Source organism: Ranitomeya variabilis, chromosome 2, assembly GCF_051348905.1.
Source record: "Ranitomeya variabilis isolate aRanVar5 chromosome 2, aRanVar5.hap1, whole genome shotgun sequence".
In the NCBI taxonomy this organism is placed as follows: Eukaryota; Metazoa; Chordata; class Amphibia; order Anura; family Dendrobatidae; genus Ranitomeya; species Ranitomeya variabilis.
The window spans coordinates 350309483-350332063 of NC_135233.1; the positions used below are offsets into that span (position 1 = coordinate 350309483).

The 22581-nt window shown below is 47.1% G+C and overlaps 1 long non-coding RNA gene across 1 annotated transcript; it reads left to right on the plus strand.

The window, feature by feature from the left end:
- The first annotated feature begins 1168 nt into the window (after window positions 1-1168).
- Window positions 1169-22374, plus strand: LOC143805845 (uncharacterized). The gene is made up of 3 exons (XR_013221343.1): window positions 1169-1370; window positions 3744-3839; window positions 22304-22374. It is a non-coding gene; the product is annotated as an uncharacterized LOC143805845 (long non-coding RNA).
- Window positions 22375-22581: the final 207 nt, after the last annotated feature.

Genomic DNA, 22581 nt, shown 5'->3' on the forward strand with positions numbered 1-22581 from the left:
TTGGGGCAGAGTCACACGTAGCAGTTCTTCCCGCAGGTTTATGTGGTTCTATGAGTGACCCAATCGTCCCCTCTTCGCTTCCGATATTTCCCCCTCGCCATCCAAGAGCTAAAACTTTTTTTAATATTTTTCTTTTGGAAAAATTCTATATGTATATTTTTTACATGTTTGTGGGGCGAGTTGTAGTTTTTATTGGTTTAATTTTGTGCTCCGTTCGACGTTTTTGATTTCTTTTTATTCCATTTTTCGGGAGGTGAAATAACTAAACAACAGCTATTCAGCCATTTTTATTTTTTTTGCAATATTTTATTATTCCGGATAGTTATCCATGCAGTGATACCAAATACGTTATTTCATATTTTTAACATACTGTATATATATATATATATATATATATATATATATATATATATATATATATATATATATATATATATAAAATTCTGGGAGCATTAGGGTGATTCAACTTTTGTTTAAGTTTTTTTTATTATTTTGTCATTTTTTAAAAATGTATTTTACTCACTCATATAGCGCTGTTGATTCCATAGCGCTTTACATACATTATTTTCCATTCTGTTTTTGGTCTCCCCAGGGGACTTGAAACAGCAATAAATTCATAACTTTTACAATACACTGAAATACTACAATATTGCAGTGCATTATAAAAGTTTTTAAGTGTTCATACATGGCAGTAGGCTCCTGGGGGCCATGACATTGCCTTCAGCACCCCATTCGCATCCTCTTGAATGGGGTACTATGGGCTTAAACTGCTGTGATAACAGTAGTGACACTGGGGGGTTCGCTGACACAGCACACATCCATGGTGTATGGAGCAGGTTCAGCTCCTGAGCCTGCTTTTTTTTTTTTTTTGCATGCAGTGAACACAGAGGCGAGTGGGCCGAGTGCCAGCTCCACAAAGATGAGACCTTGATGTGGATGAAAACCATGCCATTATATTTTTTTTATTGCTGCTTGCTCTGGTTTTAAAATGGCAATTAATATACACGTTTTTTTTAGCTAACATCATTATGCCAATTTTCACTTAGACCCTTTTTTTCAGTTGCACTTCAGGCAGACATTGTGAATCTCTACACTGCTACATATTTAATGCTTATAGAAATTTGCAGCCGTTCTTGAGATATTGACACTGTTTTTTGTTTACAGCTCATTGCCTAGTTGACCGACCACCGCTGCGCTTAAGATGCCCCAGATTAGGAGGCAACAGTGCGCTCCAGCAATCCTGCAGCGCTTACAAGCTCAAAAGCTCAGTGGTAAAGAGCATTAAAGAAATGTGGGAAGTTTTGGGGAAAAAAATTTAATGAGAAAAAAGGCGACAAGAGGAAACTGACAATTCACTAATGGATCAATAGGTACAGGACAATGGATTAAGACCTGCTAGATTTTATGTACTTTTCTCTGCCTACTAGTGATGAGTGAACATGCTGGGATAAGGTGTTATCTGAGCATGCTCGGGTGCTAACCGAGTGTCTTCGGCGTGCTCGAAAAATATGCTGGAGTCCCCGCGGCTGCATGTCTCGCAGCTGTTCAACACATGCATGGATGGTCTAACAAACAGGCAATCCCTGTATGTGCTGCAGCTGTCAAACAGCAGCGGGGACTCGAACATATTTGAGCACGCCGAAAAGACACTCGGTTAGCACCCAAGCATGCTCAGATAACATTTTATCCCAGCATGTTCGCTCATCACTACTGCCTACCCTTTTTTTGTAGATGATGGATGACCATTGTCGACCAGTTATGACTGGATTTTTTACACAGTGCTTGTAACATCCCTGCGGCTGCTCCCCATACCTGTGCAACCTCTCCTATGCTGTCACAGTTGCATCCTAAGTTTTATTTTGTGTCTTTGTTTTTTTTAAAGATGTTGAATTTTTCAGTGGCACTATTTTGTTTAATGGTTTTTACTTTTTTTTTTCTGGTGGTAGGTGAGGGTGGGTAAAAATGCAAAAAAAACAAAAACTATTTTGCCACTGTTTTTTTGCCTATTGCCCTGCAGTGAATATACCAATTGAACTATGTGTCAGTATGAATGGAAAGTTACAAAAAATGTTTTTATCATTTTCATGTCATTGCATCCTCAGGTTCTTACTTTATTTTTCTTTAACCTTGTCATAAGGTTTTTTTTTTTCAATCATTGGATGAGTTGTAGTTTTTTTTTTGTGTAACATTTTTATTCGTTATGATTACACCAAAAAGCATGTAGGTCGTTTTCTGTTTGTTTTTTTTCATATTTTCATATTTTTTAATATATTCTTAATTTTTTTATTACAGATTTTATAAAACATAATGTTACCTTTTTAAGCTCCACTAAAGAACTTTTAACAATGATTTCTTGATACCTGGTATTATGCTGTGGAAAACATAGTATTTATGTAGTATTTCAAAGCATTATATCCTTTCTTCTAATAAGCAAATCCTGATGGCAGAGCCAGGATGGGGTGGTGGGTTTCTGCACTGACAGAATGTGTCCTCTCTCCCTTGGGTGGTGCAGTCAGTACTGTATAATAAACTAATGAACTTGCCATCCGAGGGTATGTGCGCACAGAGTCTTTTAGATGCCGTAGTATCCATCGAGGTTTACAAAAGGAAGATGCTTCAGGGAAATGCTTTTAATTTTTTAACATTATAAGTACAGTGGCTTGCAAAAGTATTCACCTACACCCTCCTTGGCATTTTTCGGGGTTTGCTACCTCACAACCTGGAATTTCACAGTTTTTTTAAGGGTTTGCATCAGTTCATGTAACGAATATGTCTCCGCAAGAGAAATTGACATATTGACATGCTGCGGTCTGGAAAGACATGCCGCATGTCAGTCTCCGCAGGTGATCCGCGGGCGTCTGTGGATGCATAGTGGACATGGGATTTCTTGAAATCCCATCCACTATGCTATAACATCTGGACGCTGCGGGTTTGACGCTGTGTAAATACGCAGGGTCAAACCCGCAGCAATTACTGATCGTGGGCACGTACCTTAAAAGTAAACTGTACTTTACTCACTGTCTCCTGGCCCAGCGCAGAGTCTCCGCCGCTGCTCCTACAATCAGTGAGCCAATAAGTGAATAATAAGAGATGCTGAGCTCACTGATTGACGTATTGTCATTGCTGCAGACTTGTACCAGAGATGGGAATCGGCGGCGGTGACTCAATAATGGACCTGGGAGGATGAGTAAAGCTCACTTTGTTTTTTTTGTTTTCTGATTCCGAAAAAAACCCTTAAGTGTTTAAAAAGGTCTCCACTAGTGATGAGCAAACGTCCTGGGATCAGGTGTTATCTGAGCATGCTCAGGTGCTAATCAAGTGTCATCGGTGTGCTCGAATAATATGTTTGAGTTCCCGCACCTGCATGTCTCACGGTTAGACAGCTACAAGACATGCAAGAATCTCCTAACAAACAGACAATCCCTGCATGTGTTGTGGCTGTCGAACAGCCGCGAGACTTGCAGGCGCAGGGACTCGAACATATTTTTCGAGCATGCCGAAGACACTCAGCACCCGAGCATGCTCAGATAACACCTTATCCCAGCACATTCGCTCATCACTAGTCTCCACTTATCTGATCGGTGGGACCTCCACAATGACTAGTACAGGAGTCCTGAGCCCTACTTTCAATTAATCGGTGGCGCATATGTATCCTTCTACTCTTTTCAATGTCTATGGGGGGGGGATACACTAACACGGTCACCATGAAAACTGCAACTAAGGTTGTCATCCTGCTTTTTTAGGGCAAATATGTCGCTGCTGATTTTGGAAGCCCTACGCTGACCGTAGATGTCATACACATCAGTTCTCGGGGCGAATGTCGCACCATCCAACCATAGGTAAGTGCGTAAATGTGGAGGTCATCTGCGGTAACCCAATTCCAAATGAGTCATGTAGTGTTATTTATAAGACATATTAATTCCCCGGAGCCAGCAGGCTGTTTATAGTGGATGTTTACATGCCATGCTGTTTTGGTGGCAGTGACTGGTAGGCTGGCATGCCCGGAGGGCTGGGTCCAGCCGTGTTTGTGTGTCAGATCTTGTGAGTGGTGCAGCCCACTTTATGTTTACACGCAGCACACCTGCCTATGGGTACGACACGTTATCTCCGCCAGCGCCTGTGTAAACTGCTCCTACTTCCTGCCCTGTGAAGTCACCCGCCCGTCTCGTGTTTTTGCTCTCCAGTCCAGGGACTGTTTACTCTGTAGTGTTTTTCCTCAATCATTCGGAGCGCGTGTAAGACGTTTATAGCTGTGTATCGCTGGAGATAAGAGGATTATGTTGTGTGACTGATGCAGAGCAAAGTCATATTCTCAGACTATTGTGCTGCTGCCAGGGGGTAAAACTGAGTCCTAAGGTGTCATGTAACTAGACTCACCTTTACCTAGGGCAACCATTCGTTTGGCTATTCTGGCTATTCTAGTCTCGTCTGCAGAGCCAGATGCACAGGTACAACAAAGATTTGGAGGATTTCTCCACATATACCTACGACAGATACCCCATATTTACTCTAAATAGTTGCATACGTCCCCTTTAGGTTCCCATGTTAAAAAATGGAAGCCCATTCTGTGTATTTTTTTTTTTCTGGGTGCCTCTGTATAAAAGAACATAATCTCCTATAATTGTTTACAGAAAAGGTTTATCTCCACACACTGGCATTATAAAACACTCTTTTGGCCTCCGTGGGGTTAATTGATGCCTACGGATATGTTTGATGGACATATCACTTCTGCATACTCAGAAGCTTCTGCCAGGGTTGCTTTTTGCAGCCTACACCAATTTGTGGTCTTTGCCTACCAAAGATATGCAACTATTATGGTCTCCTTTGAATAGGTGGATTCTCTAAGCCTTAGGTCTGGGTTAGCAGTACAGATCAGAGGCTTTAGTGCAGCCTAGCAGGTCTTCACTGATGATATATGGGTCAGGAATGACCTTGACATTTGGGTATGCATAAATAAGTGGAGCAGGTAGCACAGATAAAGCAGAGCTAGGTGTGCGGATACTTACAGGAGCAGTAGCTGTATAGGAAACTGGTATGTTATAGGAGGAAGACTGTTAATCAAAGGAATGCAGTCTGGTATCTAACAGCAGGGCACTGTTTAAACGTAGGAGTAACCAAGAAGTCATTACACTCTGCAATCTACCAGCAGGGCAGTGGTTGATAGTAATGTAACAGAAATAAATGAAGACTCGTATCTTGCAGCAGGGCTGTGGTTAATAGCATCAAAGTAACAGAGGAAAAACTGCAGTCTGGTATCTTCCAGCAAGGCAGTGGTTAATAGCAGGAATGCAATGATAGCGAAACTGGAGATTTGCTTGAAGAGATGTGTTACCTTGATTGCAGGTGCTAGGCGTGAACAGATGCAATAAGTTGGAAACTTGCTGAGAGATAGGTGTGGAAGTCACCTAGACTAAGCTTCGAAAAATATCTTTGGTTGGAGCATGGAAATGAGGAAAAGCTGAGGAGATGACAGGCACCTGACTGGAGCTGGACCAAGCGAAGTAGCTGCTTAATGCAACTTAATACACAAGCTCTTGGTCTCTGCCAAAGCCAGTCTTAAAAGGCCTAGGGTAATGATGTAAGAAAAGTTAACCTGAGAAACTGGCATGGTTTGCTGCAAAGGAAGGTGGCCATAGGAGAAGGAAACCATACCCAGTACTGGAGCCACGACAGGTGGGTAAGAGTTAGCAAAATGTAGGGGATAGATGGACTTCAGGTTCAGAGACAGATTGATCTCTGTAGACACTTAGACAACGTTGGTTCATTCCCTTAGAGGGGATGTCGGGCTGCTCACTTCCTGCTGACCATCCAGCTCACAGCTTGTTTCCAATGCAAAAGTGAGCAGCAACCGGATCACCCCTTTAAATCAGACTAGCTAACTTAGGAGGGAGAATGATCACATTTCATGGCATCTCCCCTTCCTAGCAGACTGTACATAGCGCACCGTACACTTATAACAAGGATACCAATTAGACTGAAAGACAAGACTTGCCAGAAGTCTTCTTAAAACATTTGTGCATCATATTGCATAAGAAAAAAAAATACGGGAGCCACAGTGATATTCTTGTTTGGGTTAGGAGATTATTTTTAACACTAATGTCAAGTTCTTTAATACTGCAGTGCATTCCTTATACACACATACCCCTCCTTGGACATAACTGGTAAACTTAACTTATGGCTTCCATGGCGAAAAATAGGTACTGCTGTGATAGCACACACAAGATACAATTATTTTTTCTTTTGGTCAATACAGTGGAACAATACTTGAGACCATTTAAAGAGAACTGATCAATTAGCTTCCACTCTCTAAACCACCAGTGGGGCGTACTGATTTTTTGATAATTTAAGTATAAATGATTGAGAGAAGAAAATATACTTTAAAAGCCGGACAGATACCATGCAACTTCGATGACTAGTCCAAGGGTCGGGTCTGTGGTGACTTCTCCCCGCCCAATTATACACACTGAGATTATAGGGCATAACTGACATAAAGCACATGTATGATCAATGACGAACTGGGTTGGCAAATGCCCACCAGTAACATTGATTCTTTGGGTCCTGACCCTAGCACGGAGATTTACTTTTGCATCTATGTAATATTAATTTAGATTGTTTAATGAATGATTAGATGACACCTTTTTCTGCAAATTGTGAATCAAGTGCAATAGCACTGGTCATTAACCCTCCTTCACAGGGGCCTACCGGAGGATTCTCCTGTCCTCCTGTTGGCCAGTCCGATCCTGCATATGATTATGAGTGATGAGCAAACGTGCTCAGGTAAGGTGTTATCCGAGCATGCTCAAGTACTAACCAAGTGTCTTTGGTGTGTTAAAAAAAATATATTCGACTCACCGTGGCTGCATGTCTCACGGCTGTTCGACAGCTACAGCACATGCAGGGATTGCCTGTTTGTTAGGCCACGAGACATACAGCTACAGTGACTCGAACATTTTTTTTGAGCACACCAAAGACACTCGGTTAGCACACGAGCATGCTCGGATAACACCTTATTCCAGCACATTCACTCATCACTAATTATACCATAATGTGATATAATACAATAAAAGCTATAGAGAGCAAAATATACATCATGGTGGCATAGAAAGGGTATATAGCTACTTAATGGGTTGTTTGGAACAATGTTTTTTGCTTAAAAGGACACCTAGAGATCAGTTGTGATCTTTGGATAATCTGCCAGCAAGTATTCAATTCCCCTGCAGTGCCCCAAAAGGAAAAATTAGGTATTATATGATGCTCAATTAAATCAATCAGCTGTTTTGGTAATGGATGAACGCGTCGGATTCTTCAAAAGGAGATTATGTTAAAAAATTCTGTTAAAAATCCCAAATAAAGGACCCACTCTCCCCTAAAAACTAAGAATGCCCTGGGACATACAAAGCCAGTCAGTCCTGACACTGTTTCTTCATTAGGGTTTTGGTAGCGGGGTTTAGCTGCTTGCAGGATCCAAGCCAAAACTAAGAGATGACGTCTCAGGCTGCACCGATCACCCTGATTAGATTAATCTAAAATAATGTAGTCAGGGCAGGCATTACTTCTGAAGCGGAATCTAGGGAACTACAACTAGGTCTCTATTAATTTTTTTTACTCCATCATGCAACCTGATTTATGGAAAGCCCATACTTTCTATAGCCAAAATCCATCCACTTTATTTTAGAAAAAAAACAGTTAACATTTTTGCACAACTGTTCCTTGCACCAAACGTTCCGATTTTAAGACAGCAGAAAACCCAAAAAAGGAAGATGAAAGATTCCTTCCTTAGGTTTGATTAGTGCTTTTTATTTATTTTTCATCTGTATTTGTCTAGTTTTTACCATCAGTGTGGTATACAGTTTTCTTGTATGCAAAAAAAAAACAACTTTCCAAACTTCTCTAGCACATTAGACAGTAATGTAGCGTGTGATGGTACATGTTAGGAGTTGTAGTGTGTGATGGTACATGTTAGGCTGGCGTCACACTTGCGAGTTTTACGGATGTATGAGCGCAGAAAATACATCCGTAAAATATGCATAACACACGGCCCAATGATTCTCTATGGCCCAGCTCCTATCAGCCGTATTTTACGGATCCGTATTATATGGTCTTCTACGGCCGTAGAAAATCGCAGCATGCTGCGTTTGTCACCGTATTGCGCAAGAAAATCGCCAATGAAAGTCTATGGGGGCGAGAAAAATACGGATTACACACGGACTAGCAGTGTGACTTGCGAGAAATACGCAGCGGTGTTCTATAGAAAAGCCGGTAATTCAATTGCCGGCTTTTCATTTCTCCTTCACAAACCCGACAGGATATGAGACATGGTTTACATACAATAAACCATCTCATATCCCTTTTTTTTTTTGCATATTCCACACTACTAATGTTAGTAGTGTGTATGTGCAGAATTTGGGCACTGTAGCTTGTAAAATAAAGGGTTAAATCGCGGAAAAAATTGTCCTCATGAACTGGAGCCTTGGAAAAGTTCCCACGCTCGAGTTCATATGAGGACATCCAGCAGAGGGCGCCTCACCGCAACTCAAGGTAACTACAGGTCACCCTGCTTTCCATTCAGTCCCCGGGGTTTTACAGGCACGAGCACTGCATTAGCAGAGCTCCTGGCTGTAAAATGATTTAACCCCTTCAGATGGATTTACTTCGTGGGACTTGACCTGAGCGACGGAAGGTATGAGATATTGTTGTTTTTTTATTTTTCCTTTGTTACAGAACGAGGGTCTTCAGGTGGATTACCAGTATAATAAAATATTACAACACCCTGTGTCTTTATTTCATTAAAATACTTTTAAATAATGTGTGTGTGTGTTTTATTAACCATTTCGTACTATTGGATTAGTAATGGATAGGTGTCATAATTGACGCCTCTCCATTATTAATCTGGCTTAATGTCACCTTACAATAGCAAGGTGACATTAACCCTTCATTACCCCATATCCCACCGCTACACGGGAGTGGGAAGAGAGTGGCCAAGTGCCAGACTAGGCGCATCTTCCAGATGTGCCTTTTCTGGGGTGGCTGGGGGCAGATGTTTGTAGCCGGGGGGGGCAATAACCATGGACCCTCTCTAGGCTATTAATATCTGTCCTCAGGCTCTGGCTTTACCACTCTGGTGGAGAATATTGCGCGGGAGCCCACGCCAATTTTTTCCGCCATTTAACCCTTTATTTTACAAGCTACAGCGCCCAAATTTTGCACATACACACTACTAACATTAGTAGTGTGGAATATGCAAAAAAAAGGGATATGAGATGGTTTACCGTATGTAAACCATGTCTCATATCCTGTCGGGTTTGGGAAGGAGAAATGAAAAGCCGGCAATTTAATTACCGGCTTTTCACATATCTTGCGCTGAATTAAATATAAATACAGTATATATATATATATATATATATATATATATATTACTGTATATATGTTTTAACGAACATTTGAGCACATAAATCCATTAGATGTTGGTTTTGCAAGCCTGCGAGAAAATATCGCAGTACGGATGCCATACGGATTACATACGGAGGATGCCATGAGCAAAATACGCTGCCACACCCTGCCTACGGATGACATACGGATCACTATTTTGGGAACATTTCTGCGTATTACCGCCGTATTTACATACGCTGAGTGTGACGCCGGCCTTAGGAGTTGTAGTGTGTGATGGTACATGTTAGGAGTTGTAGAGTGTGACGGTACATGTTAGGAGTTGTGGCGTGTGACGGTACATGTTAGGAGTTGTAGCGTGTGACGGTACATGTTAGGAGTTGTAGCGTGTGACGGTACATGTTAGGAGTTGTAGCGTGTGACGGTACATGTTAGGAGTTGTAGCGTGTGACGGTACTTGTTAGGAGTTGTAGTGTGTGATGGTACATGTTAGGAGTTGTAGTGTGTGATGGTACATGTTAGGAGTTGTAGTGTGTGATGGTACATGTTAGGAGTTGTAGTGTGTGATGGTACATGTGCGGCGCCCCAGGGTCCTGTTCGTCGCAGTGGTGCTACGTTTGGAGGCAATGAAGGATAACTGCATTCAGGTACCACAAACATGCAGCACAGTTTACACTCCAGGCCACCAGGGGGAGCTTCTGCTCCTATTTATTAGGTCACTCCCCATATATATATAACTGGTAGTCTGTAGGGAAAGTTAGTCAGTTCCTGGCAGAGCTCCAGACAGGAGTTCTGTTAGTGAGTTCCAGACAGTAGTCTGAGAAGGATGGAAGGTTAAAGGAGCTGTGCGTGCCCTCTGAAAGAGACATTGAGAGCAGAATTGTATTGCAGCGAGCGTGTAAGGAGAGGAAGCAAAGGAGAGGACACCAGAAGGGGACCAGCCCTGCACAGGCTGAGGCGCAGGATCCCGGTAGCCGGAACACCGAGGAAGTAAGGACCTTTATGCTTTGCTCCAGAGACCGGCAGGACAGCTAATTGCAAGTTACCTGTCCGCCCCTACACCCGGGCCGCTGCGTCACCTCACCTTTGGAAGGGACCCTGCTCACGCCATACCGCTCATTGCGCCTCATCATCCCTGCACCTCTTCCGCAGCCACAGCACTGCTGCAACCCCCCCCCCATGGACACCAGGCTGTGGCGTCGCCCACCTAAACAGGAAGGGACCCTGCTCAGATGCATGCCATATCGCCCACCGCATCACTGCACCTCTGCTGACACCATGCCTCCTGTGACCCTGCTCTGCCACCGCCAGCCCTCAGGTAAGATACTGTAAATTGGGACAATAAGACGGATCCCCATCTTATAAAAAAAATCTTTTTTTCTGCAATTTTCACCCCAAATTTGGGGTGTGTCTTATGGTCCGGTGCGTCTTATAGTCCGAAAAATACGGTACCTATCCGCCCCTACACCCAGGAGGCACAGTGGCACCCCTTAGAGGCTGGTGCATGATAGAGTCCCTATAAACCGCCTCAAGCCACCAGTCATACTGGTTTGTCCTATCCTATCTGGGGGACAGAGAGAGACATAACATCTACAACAGTTGTGAGGACCTTATGTGTTATGACCTGGTGGCCTAAGAGCAGCATGGACGAGCTCTGGAGTAGGTGGCCTCTATACTGACCGCAGACCCTGAACTTAACACCGCAACTATAAGTAGCCGTGGGATGTTCCTGTCACTCCCTCGACACCTCGACACAGCCGGAGGACTAATTACCCCTAAAGAAAGAAACAAGAAAACTATCTTGCCTCAGAGAAAATCCCCAAAGGAAAGACAGCCCCCCACAAATATTGACTGTGAGAGGAGAGGGAAATTACAAACGCAGACTGAAAACAGAATTTAGCAAAGGAGGCCACGCTACCTAGAAAGAAAAGACAGGACAGAGTACTGTGCGGTCAGTATTAAAATACTACAAAAATCCACCACAGAGAATACAAAAATCTCCACACCTAACTAAAGGCATGGAGGGTAACTCTGCGACTCCAGAGCTTCCAGCTTGGCTGAATAAATCCTTACACAGACAAAGCTGGACAAGAAAAAACATAGCAATTCACTGAACTATAAAGTCCACCGCATGTGGACTGCAAAAACAAAGCCAGGACTTATCTTTGATGATTTGGACAATCCAGCAGGAGAAACCAAGCAGAGATGTGAATCCTCCAGAAAAACAATGGACAACTGGCACTCACTAAAGGGTGAAGCCAGACTAAATAGTCCTGTCCAAAGTGGAAGCACCTGATGACTGCTGTGAAGGACAAACAGCAGCAGGTCAGACTTGTGCAATAGGAAGCTACCAGGTACCACTCCAGGGTGGAGTCTGGTTGTGGCTGCTGATCCCACCGGGGAACGGAACATAGACAAGCAAGCGGGTACGGCTGGCACATAGGCAGGCAGACGGGTACAACAGGAACACTGTCAGGCAGGCGGGCACGGCTGGCTCTCTGGCAGGACTGGTGGACAAGACTGGTACACTGGAAGAACCGGTAGGGACCGGTCTGCAGGCAGGTATGTAGAACGGGTAAGAACCTGTTCAGACACGAGGACCTAGGAATAAGTAGATAAAGACCGCAAGAGCGGATGCAGAGCGAAAGCACAGGAGCTAGAGCCAAGAACAGAAATGCAGGAGGCGGAGCCCGTGCAGACTGGCAGGAGGCGGAGCCAAGAGCTGGAGGCGGAGCCAAGTGCAGGAGAAGTAGAACCGCAAGGAGCGGAGCCAGGTAGAACCGCAAGGAGCGGAGCCAGGTAGAACCGCAAGGAGCGGAGCCAGGTAGAACCGCAAGGAGCGGAGCCAGGTAGAACCGCAAGGAGCGGAGCCAGGTAGAACCGCAAGGAGCGGAGCCAGGTAGAACCGCAAGGAGCGGAGCCAGGTAGAACCGCAAGGAGCGGAGCCAGGTAGAACCGCAAGGAGCGGAGCCAGGTAGAACCGCAAGGAGCGGAGCCAGGTAGAACCGCAAGGAGCGGAGAGGAGCTGCGGGAGAGGTCTCTGCAGCAAAGCTGAGCAGAGCCACAAGGAATGTGGAGAGAAGCTGCAGCAAGGGATAACTGCAACAGCAGAAGATAAGCTGAGTAGGAAGGAGCAGAGACGCAGAAGTGAGGAGCAGAGGTAAAGTCACAAAGGTTCAGAGCAGGCAGAGCTGCAAGAGTGCGGAATGTAAGCAGACTGAGAAAACAAGGAAAGACAACTGGGAAGGAAGCCAAAGACTAGGAGACCGAGGTAAGACTAAGTGCAGACAAGGCAATGGAACAAGACACAAGGACAAAGACACTGGGACCAGGATATACTGCCTCCTGGTGGGCGGACAACAAGACCAAGGAAATAACACAGAGAATCCTCCAGAGAGGGAGTAACTCAGAGCAAGGCCAGGCAAACTCAGAAGCAAGACACTAACTGAGCTAACACATTGCACAGGCCCAGAACACTGGGTGGAACTGCACTATATACTGGAGGCCTCTAGACAATTGGTCAGGAACAGATTGGACAGATGCACCTGATTCCTATAAGAACCAGAGAGTTCAGGCGCCGCCCCTCTATACACAGAACCATGAAGCATGCAGAGAGCAGAGACACAGAACATGGAGCTGGCATAAAACAGAAACCACATCATGACCTGGAGCAGTGGGTAAGATAGTGTGAGAAATGCGAGGCCATGCCGTGATGCCAGCAGAGTTGTTACAGTACCCCCCCCCCTTTACGGCCCCTCTTCTTCAAGCCCGCCAGAATAACTTGCAGAAGAAGGATGGGAGCATACATAGTCCAGGCCAACATGATATCTTCAGGGTAGAAGGCGGCAGGAGGGTCACCAGGTATCTCAAAAAACAAAGTCTCTTTGTGCTCTGCAGGTTTAGCTTCATCAGAAATCTCGGATAGCAAAGTCTCATTGTACCCAATAGGGTTAGCCTTCTCAATGGACTGGACCATTTCCTCAGGGTAGACAAGAAGCAGGGACTTGGAAGCTACCTACTTGTTATCTTCACCAGCCGGCCACATGGAAGCTGAATGAATACTCACAGGATACACCCTCTGCCCGATATCCAGAGACAAACTTTCAGATAGCAGAGATGTTCTAGAGTACTGAACACAGGAAAAATCACTAGAAATGAGTGTGGAGAACAACAGCTCCACCGGGTCAGAGAAAAGTTGAGGAGAACAAACTTCTGTTTTGAAGTCTTCACCAGCCGGCCACAAGGACGCTGAAGGTATAAACATAGGAACCATCTTCTGCCCGTTATCCAGAAGAAATCGTCCAAGCGGCGGGGATGTTCCTAGGAACAGATTACAGGTATAGTCGTTGGAGATGTGTGGAGAGATAGTCACCGCCTCCCCATGTTCGGTGACATTAGCACACCTTGACTCGACGACTAAGTGTTTACTGGTATAGTCGCTGGAGATGTGTGGAGACATAGTCACCGTTTCCCCATCTTCGGTGACGTCAGCACAACTTGACTCGACGACTAGCAGACCAGCAGAAGAAGATGTCACTGCTGAGTGTCTTTGACGCATGGGAACCAGACACTTCTCAAGACTGGGTAAGTTCAAACGAAGCACTTTACTGCAACTCTTGACCAGAGCGGGTGGTAGAGTCCTTGGCTTAGTATGACCCATGGGCATAACAGACAGCATACGGAAAACAAACTTCTTCGTGTATAAGGCTCCAACTTGGAGCTGTAGTTGTCCTTGCAGGACTAGACTGCTCTTTAGCAGGGTTCGGCCATTATCAGGCAACGCCCACACCGGGTTCTGGAGCTGAAGAACGGAGACCATACACTGACTCCGCATGACAGGCGGCTTAAACTCACCAAAGCTCCCAGAAGGCAGAGAAACAGTCATTAACTTAGATGGAGAGGGAGTACTCTCGCCAGGGGCAGCCTCTCCTACTGGCCCAGGGTTTTGGAGTACAGGCTTCACAGGGCAAAGACCACCTGAATGTTCTTTACAACCACAGGGATACCGTATTTCAATCTCAGCACCAGATTCAGGCTGCAGATTTGCCAGCCCCCTTTTATTAGACCTCTCGGATCTTGCTCGGGTGGCTGCTTCGGCAGGTTGTGGAACAGGTGAGACTTGGATGGTCATGGACGGAAGCGACGGTTTACCTTCAGGTTTCTTTTGTCTGGACCGTCTCTGTGAGCTTGGAGGGGAAGACTTTTCAGGAGACGCAGAGGTAGGCACATCGAAGACTTTACGGAAGGCCGCCAGGAAGGCCTCCAAGTCCATGATGATGAGATCCCCTGCTTTAAACAAGGGGTTGATCCATTGCAAAGCATCTCCTCTTAGGTAAGACATTATGTATCCAACCTTGAACAAATCAGAGGGGAAAGCAGAAGCATACCATTGGAAGTTCAGCATACACTGCTCCAGGAACACATGGCACTACTTCGGATCCCCATAGTACCTTGGCGGATCCGCAGGAGCTTGCTTTTCATAGGCCAAAAGTTTATTAAAGACAGCATCAGAGACAATGATTAGAGCATCTTGCTCCGAGAACGAAGGCACATGGGACTCAGCGGAGGCCATGGCCTGTGCAAACTGTCACGCTCGCGCCCAGACTGGTTGGCGCGGGGGAGTGGCCCCACTGGACCACAGACCAAACCTCCCTGGAAGGGGCGTAACTAAGTAGCTTCCTAGGTGTTCGCTGGAGCCTCTGATGGTGAGGTCAGACTTGTGCAATAGGAAGCTACCAGGTACCACTCCAGGGTGGAGTCTGGTTGTGGCTGCTGATCCCACCGGGGAACGGAACATAGACAAGCAAGCGGGTACGGCTGGCACATAGGCAGGCAGACGGGTACAACAGGAACACTGTCAGGCAGGCGGGCACGGCTGGCTCTCTGGTAGGCAGGCGGGCACGGCTGGCTCTCTGGCAGGACTGGTGGACAAGACTGGTACACTGGAAGAACCGGTAGGGACCGGTCTGCAGGCAGGTATGTAGAACGGGTAAGAACCTGTTCAGACACGAGGACCTAGGAATAAGTAGATAAAGACCGCAAGAGCGGATGCAGAGCGAAAGCACAGGAGCTAGAGCCAAGAACAGAAATGCAGGAGGCGGAGCCAAGAGCAGGAGGCGGAGCCAAGTGCAGACTGGCTGGAGGCGGAGCCAAGTGCAGGAGAAGTAGAACCGCAAGGAGCGGAGCCAGGTATAACCGCAAGGAGCGGAGCCTGGTAGAACCGCAAGGAGCGGAGCCAGGTAGAACCGCAAGGAGTGGAGCTAGGTAGAACCGCAAGGAGCGGAGCCAGGTAGAACCGCAAGGAGCGGAGCCAGGTAGAACCGCAAGGAGCGGAGCCAGGTAGAACCGCAAGGAGCGGAGAGGAGCTGCGGGAGAGGTCTCTGCAGCAAAGCTGAGCCACAAGGAATGTGGAGAGAAGCTGCAGCAAGGGATAACTGCAACAGCAGAAGATAAGCTGAGTAGGAAGGAGCAGAGACGCAGAAGTGAGGAGCAGAGGTAAAGTCACAAAGGTTCAGAGCAGGCAGAGCTGCAAGAGTGCGGAGTGTAAGCAGACTGAGAAAACAAGGAAAGACAACTGGGAAGGAAGCCAAAGACTAGGAGACCGAGGTAAGACTAAGTGCAGACAAGGCAATGGAACAAGACACAAGGACAAAGACACTGGGACCAGGATATACTGCCTCCTGGTGGGCGGACAACAACACCAAGGAAATAACACAGAGAATCCTCCAGAGAGGGAGTAACTCAGAGCAAGGCCAGGCAAACTCAGAAGCAAGACACTAACTGAGCTAACACATTGCACAGGCCCAGAACACTGGGTGGAACTGCACTATATACTGGAGGCCTCTAGACAATTGGTCAGGAACAGATTGGACAGATGCACCTGATTCCTATAAGAACCAGAGAGTTCAGGCGCCGCCCCTCTATACACAGAACCATGAAGCATGCAGAGAGCAGAGACACAGAACATGGAGCTGGCATAAAACAGAAACCACATCATGACCTGGAGCAGTGGGTAAGATAGTGTGAGAAATGCGAGGCCATGCCGTGATGCCAGCAGAGTTGTTACATACACACCGGGAAGCCCTGGGGACATACTTCACCTGTGGGAAGGTATACCATCTAGCTGCCATAACATCACCCCAGCGGACCCCTTAAAGCAGCGTCGGTCACCCTGACCGAATACCACAGGTGGCGTCACGAACACAAACTTTATCCCTTTAAAGACCTTTCCCTTTTACTCGGATGTCCCAGGGCCATGGACCAGGTTAGCCACCATGACATCCCCTTGTGAACTGCAGGACCCGGTACCGAGTACCCCACGGCCCCATGGGGGCGATACAACTTTGGCGTCACAAACAGGATCTACTAAACCCCGTAAATCGGGTCATGTGCGCCTAAAAGACTGTGCCAGAACTGTGCCTAACCGTGATTTGTGCTAAAAGACTCTGTGACTAATGAACCGTGATTTGCCGCAAAAATTGCCGCCAAAACCGCCGCCATTACAGCGCCACGAGGAGCGCTGGAGAAGAAGGGCGTGCCATCATGGGAGGAGACTACCTAAGCGGCGCGAAAAGTGATGAACGCCCCCTCCGACTGCTGCTACGTGAGGGGGACGTGCCCACCAGCCAGGGGGGTCCACCTCCTGATTTGCAATGGCGGGAACAAGGAGAAGAAGGAGCCCAGCCCCCAGAAAACGGAGGAGCAGCGTGCGTGTGCGGCTGCAGATCCAGGAGCAGGGATGGCGACCAGCGGATACCTGAACGACGACGAAGTGACCCAGGACCGTCTCGAGCCACTGGAGGAGGACCCGAACTCGCCGCTGCTGGAAGATCCGGACTTCTTGGAACCGCAGGTGGAGGAGCTGAGGCACCAACTCCTGGACGCAGAACTGACCGCGGTGAAGAAATGGAAGTCGGCCCTGTGCAGGAAGACCGCGCTGGAAGAATCACGGTCCGGGCAGCAGCGGACTCCAGCTTCCTCATCCGCGGAGCGGACCGGCATCGGTGGAACTACATCAGACACAGGCACAGAAAATGCCCCTGCCCCGGTGACCGATCCCGCTTCAGCGACCGCTCTCCCCACAGCCACTGATCCCACTTCAGTGACCGTCCCTCTCCCAGACTACGACCGGACCCCAGCCTTCGCTCTGGCTCCAGTTACTCCCCACACCACTGACGACACACTACTCCCTCTCCTAGCGTCCGTGGGCATACCGCTGGACGTGAACCCTGAGGGGGTGATCTTCCGATGGACGCTCCGGGAGCCAGGTTGAACGGGTCCATAGGAGAGGCCCAAAAGGCAGGATCCTATATCGGAGCCCTCACCTGGGAGGAATATAGACAATGCCTGATCTTACAATGTAAAGAAAGAAAGGAACAGGAAGCCCAACGTAAAGCGCAGAACCATAAAACCAAACGATGTAACAGGAGTCCAGCGAAGCGGGGGATAGTAGCCTTTCACCTGAGAAGGGGTTGGGGCGTCATTCAGGAACCGGGACTGCTGGCAGAAGTCTATGTCACCAGCCGTGACGTGGAATCCCATCTCCAGGAAGGACATCCTGACCGAGATTAGTGCCGAGGGGATCATGTGACCTACACCCGCAAAACTAAGACCACCAGCGCTATCCCTCCAGTCTCTGAAACAGCAACTCCTCAAACCAACACTACTACAACCGTGTGCATAATCACCACTGAAACTGCCGCTGTCGCAAATGCTATAGCTAACATCCGTACTCAGGCAGCTAATGACTTGACCATACATGAGAGGCGAACCGATGACGTTGATATAGCATCAGATGAGGACTCGGATACAAACCTTCCCAGGCCAGGAAGTGTTCGTTACCGGCTGATGCCTTGCAAACTACTATAAGAGAACAACACAAATCTTGAAATGACTGTAAATAGTTAATTCTCCATCCTTTTGCTGCTGAAGTTCACTAAACCCTACCAGGGTTATTTCTTAAAGGGGTCCCTTGTTAAAGGGCTCCTGTGTTTTGCACAGTTGCCTTCTGTTTAAAGACATTGGAGTCATGGACAGTGAGTGGCTCACAAACTTTTCCTGTAAATAGTTTGCACCTTCTTTAAGGTGCTTCCTACTGGTTTTACAAAAGAAGCTTTTAAAGGGACTGCTTCTAAAGAGTCTGTTTCTAATTTTGCTGTGAAAGTTACTTTATTTTACAGAGACCTGAAGAAAAACCTGTTTGGCGCAGCAGGATTCCGGGTCAAGATACACGCCTTGTAGCCCGCCCATAGCCAACGTTGAGGTTTAATGACGGGTCCCTCGCATCGTTTCTGCTGTTACTATTTTATTAATTGACTTGAGTATTAAATTGCACTACCTCAAAAGAAAAAGGACTTGAATATAGTTTGCACCCTTAAAGGGGAAGTCTACCAGTTGCACTTTCTTAAAGTGATAATGTCTAAAAGTTAGATAGCGTTGCATTTTATATGGCAGTTCGTGCATATATTCGTGAGCTGGAATAGTGAATCAGAGTAAAATGAAACTTTGAAAGTAGAAATTAAAGATTCTACATCGAGCCCGTGGGGGTTGATAGACAGTTCTGCACATGAATGAGGAAAATGCTTGTTTAAATAGTGTTGTATGCAGATAGCAAGTATAATGATTGTTTGCACTCTAAAGTTCTAAGATAGTATACCCGTCCGGGTAATCGTATTTCATAGTTAGTAACTGTTTTCTACTCTTATTCAAAAGTGGATCCACAATGTAAATAAGTTTTTGTTATGTAACGTTCAAGTGTCCTTACCTCCCATAAAGGGAAGCATCAGTTCATATCAACTTGTTTTATAGCATTTCAAAATTTGTATGTCTTTTGCTAGCCTGTAACTGTTGTTTTCTTTTCCCAGTCCGGGAGTACTGGATTTAACAGGAGGGGAGTGTTGCACCTCAGGGTCCTGGTCATTGCAGTGGTATTGCTTTCCTCTCGGGGAGAGTGATGCTACGTTTGGAGCCAATGAAGGATTACTGCATCCAGGTACCACAAACATGCAACACAGTTTGCACTCCAGGCCACCAGTGGGAGCTTCTGCTATTTATTAGGTCACTCCCCATATATATAACTGGTAGTCTGTAGGGAAAGTTAGTCAGTTCCTGGCAGAGCTCCAGACAGGAGTTCTGTTAGTGAGTTCCAGACAGTAGTCTGAGGAGGATGGAAGGTTAAAGGAGCTGTGCATGCCCTCAGAGCTGCAGCTCCCAGAAAGAGACATTGACAACAGAATTGTATTGCAGCGAGCATGTAAAGAGAGGAAGCACAGGAGAGGACACCAGAAGGGGACCAGCCCTGCACAGGCTGCCTCCTTCTGAGGCGCAGGATCCCGGTAGCCGGAACACCGAGGGAGTAAGGACCTTTATGCTTTGCTCCAGAGACCGGCAGGACAGCTAATTGCAAGTTACCGTATTTTTCGGACTACAAGATGCACTTTTTACCCCCCAAAAAAGGAGGGAAAATGGGGGGTGCGTCTTATAGTTGGGATGCAGGCTTACCGGCAGTGGTGTGGCGGCGGCACAGGTGCGGCGGCGGCAGAGGTGCGGGGATGAGGCGCAGTGAGCGGTATGGCGTGAGCGGGGTCCCTTCCATAAGTGAGGTGACGCAGCGGCCCGGTAAGCAGCAGAGCCGGGTGAATCATGGCTTTATCGGTGGCTGCGGCCATCTACCTGAGGCCGCGCGTGCGCAGATGGAGTGCTCTGTTTCCCGGGGCTTCAGGAAAATGGCCGCGGGAGACCGCGCGTGCACAGATGGAGATCGCGGCAGCCATTTTCCTGAAGCCGAGATCTAAATCTGCGAACTTGGATTCAGGAAAATGGCCGCCGCAATCTCCATCTGCGCATGCGCGGCCTCCCGCGGCCATTTTCCTGAAGCCCCGGGAAGCAGAGCACTTCATCTGCGCACGCGCGGCCTCAGGAAGATGGCCGCCGCCACCGATAAAGCCATGATTCACCCGGCTCTGCTGCTTACCTTGGATACCGGGCCGCTGCGTCACCTCACGTTTGGAAGGGACCCTGCTCACGCCATACCGCTCATTGCGCCTCATCATCCCTGCACCTCTTCCGCCGCCACAGCACTGCTGCAACCCCCCCATGGACACCAGGCTGTGGCGTCGCCCACTTAAACAGGAAGGGACCCTGCTCAGGTGCACGCCATATCGCCCACCGCATCACTGCACCTCTGCTGATACCATGCCTCCTGTGACCCTGCTCTGCTACCGCCAGCCCTCAGGTAAGATACTGTAAATTCGAACAATAAGACAGATCCCCATGTTATAAAAAAAATCTTTTTTTTCTGCAATTTTCACCCCAAATTTGGGGTGCGTCTTATGGTCCGGTGCGTCTTATAGTCCGAAAAATACGGTACCTGTCCGCCCCTAAACCCAGGAGGCACGGTGGCACCCCTTAGAGGCTGGGGCATGATAGAGTCCCTATAAACCGCCTCAAGCCACCAGTCATATTGGTTTGTCCTATCCTATCTGGGGGACAGAGAGACATAACATCTACAACAGTTGTGAGGACCTTATGAGAAGCTTAGCAGTAAGGGACTACAACACCACAGCACTAGAGGAAGGCTTTTATTTCCACCTGGACAAGGGGACTCTGGACTTGCCTCCAAACCGGCCGGACTCTTCCTGCCCTGTGATCTGGTGCCCTGGACTGTGGATGCTGAAGTCTTCAGTAAAGGTAAAGAGACTGCAACCTTGTGTCCTCGTTATTCACTGCGCTTCACACCATCCACCATCTACACACCGGGAAGCCCTGGGGATATACTTCACCTGTGGGAAGGTATATCATCTAGCTGCCATAACATCACCCCAGCGGACCCCTTAAAGCAGCGTCGGTCACCCTGACCGAATACCACAGGTGGCGTCACAAACACAAACGTTATCCCTTTAAAGACCTTTCCCTTTTACATGGACGTCCCAGGGCCACGGACCGGGTTAGCCACCATGACATCCCTCTGTGAACTGCAGGACCCGGTACCGAGTACCCCACGGCCCCATGGGGGCGATCCACATGTTAGGAGTTGTAGTGTGTGATGGTACATGTTAGGAGTTGTAGTGTGTGATGGTACATGTTAGAAGTTGTAGTGTGTGATGGTACATGTTAGGAGTTGTAGCGTGTGACGGTAAATGTTAGGAGTTGTAGTGTGTGATGGTACATTTTAGAAGTTGTAGTGTGTGATGGTACATGTTAGGAGTTGTAGTGTGTTACATTACATGTCAGGAGTTGGACCTACCTGTGGTGCAGCCTTCTCGCCCTGTTTCTGGGTCCCCCGCGCCCCTCCTGAGGGTCCCCGGAGTATGTGCTGTTGTGGAGGAGCCCGGTGCCAGTTGTCAGGTGTAGGAGGTGATGCTTGTAATAAACACCTGTCCTGTGCAGAGGGTGGAGAGGGGGTGTGAATACTTGTGTGTTTACCCACATGGATGAGGAGGACGCTCCGGACGCTGCAATAAACATGTTTGTCTTTATTAAGCAGGTTTCGTATTGTTGTGTTTTGTCCTTTTCCAGACGTCATATTATATATATGTGGAGTGTCGGTGGCTTTTTCAGAAGGGAAATCTATGGCTAAAAGCCTCACAAGTTCGGATCATTGAAGCTGCACAGATGACAGGTGAACACATCTATCTGATCTTCCAAATGGTACTTCCAATACAAAATTCCCTCCAGAAGATTGCAACCTCTTTTGTATCACAGTCTACAAGGGCAGGAGTCCAAGCAGGTTTCACCTTTAGGTGGTCAAAGACTAAGCTTGAAATCTCCATCAAATGTGATGAAATCAGACCATTTATGACCCGTATGTAGCATGCAGGAAGAAAGCGCTGTCTGGTGTTGCTGCATTACCATGTAATTAATATGATATACCATCACCCCTCTGCATTACGTGTTCATATCACACTTGTTTTTTTAGGCTACCGGGAACTATTTTGGTCTCCCTCCTCATTGACAGTACATGGCCGACTGCCACCAGTACACTTCATGTAAGTATGACATTCTCCATGTATTGTATATTATTAATATATTAACTTCCACTGATATATTTTCTATACACAGTGACTGCGCATTTTTGCCGGCAGTTATGTTTTCCTCCGAAATGCGCCGGTGTTTCAGAGAAAACATTCTGAAAAATAGTCCAGGAACAAAGCTGAGGAAGGTCCCTGGCCGGCTTCTCCTCTCTCAGCTCCGCTC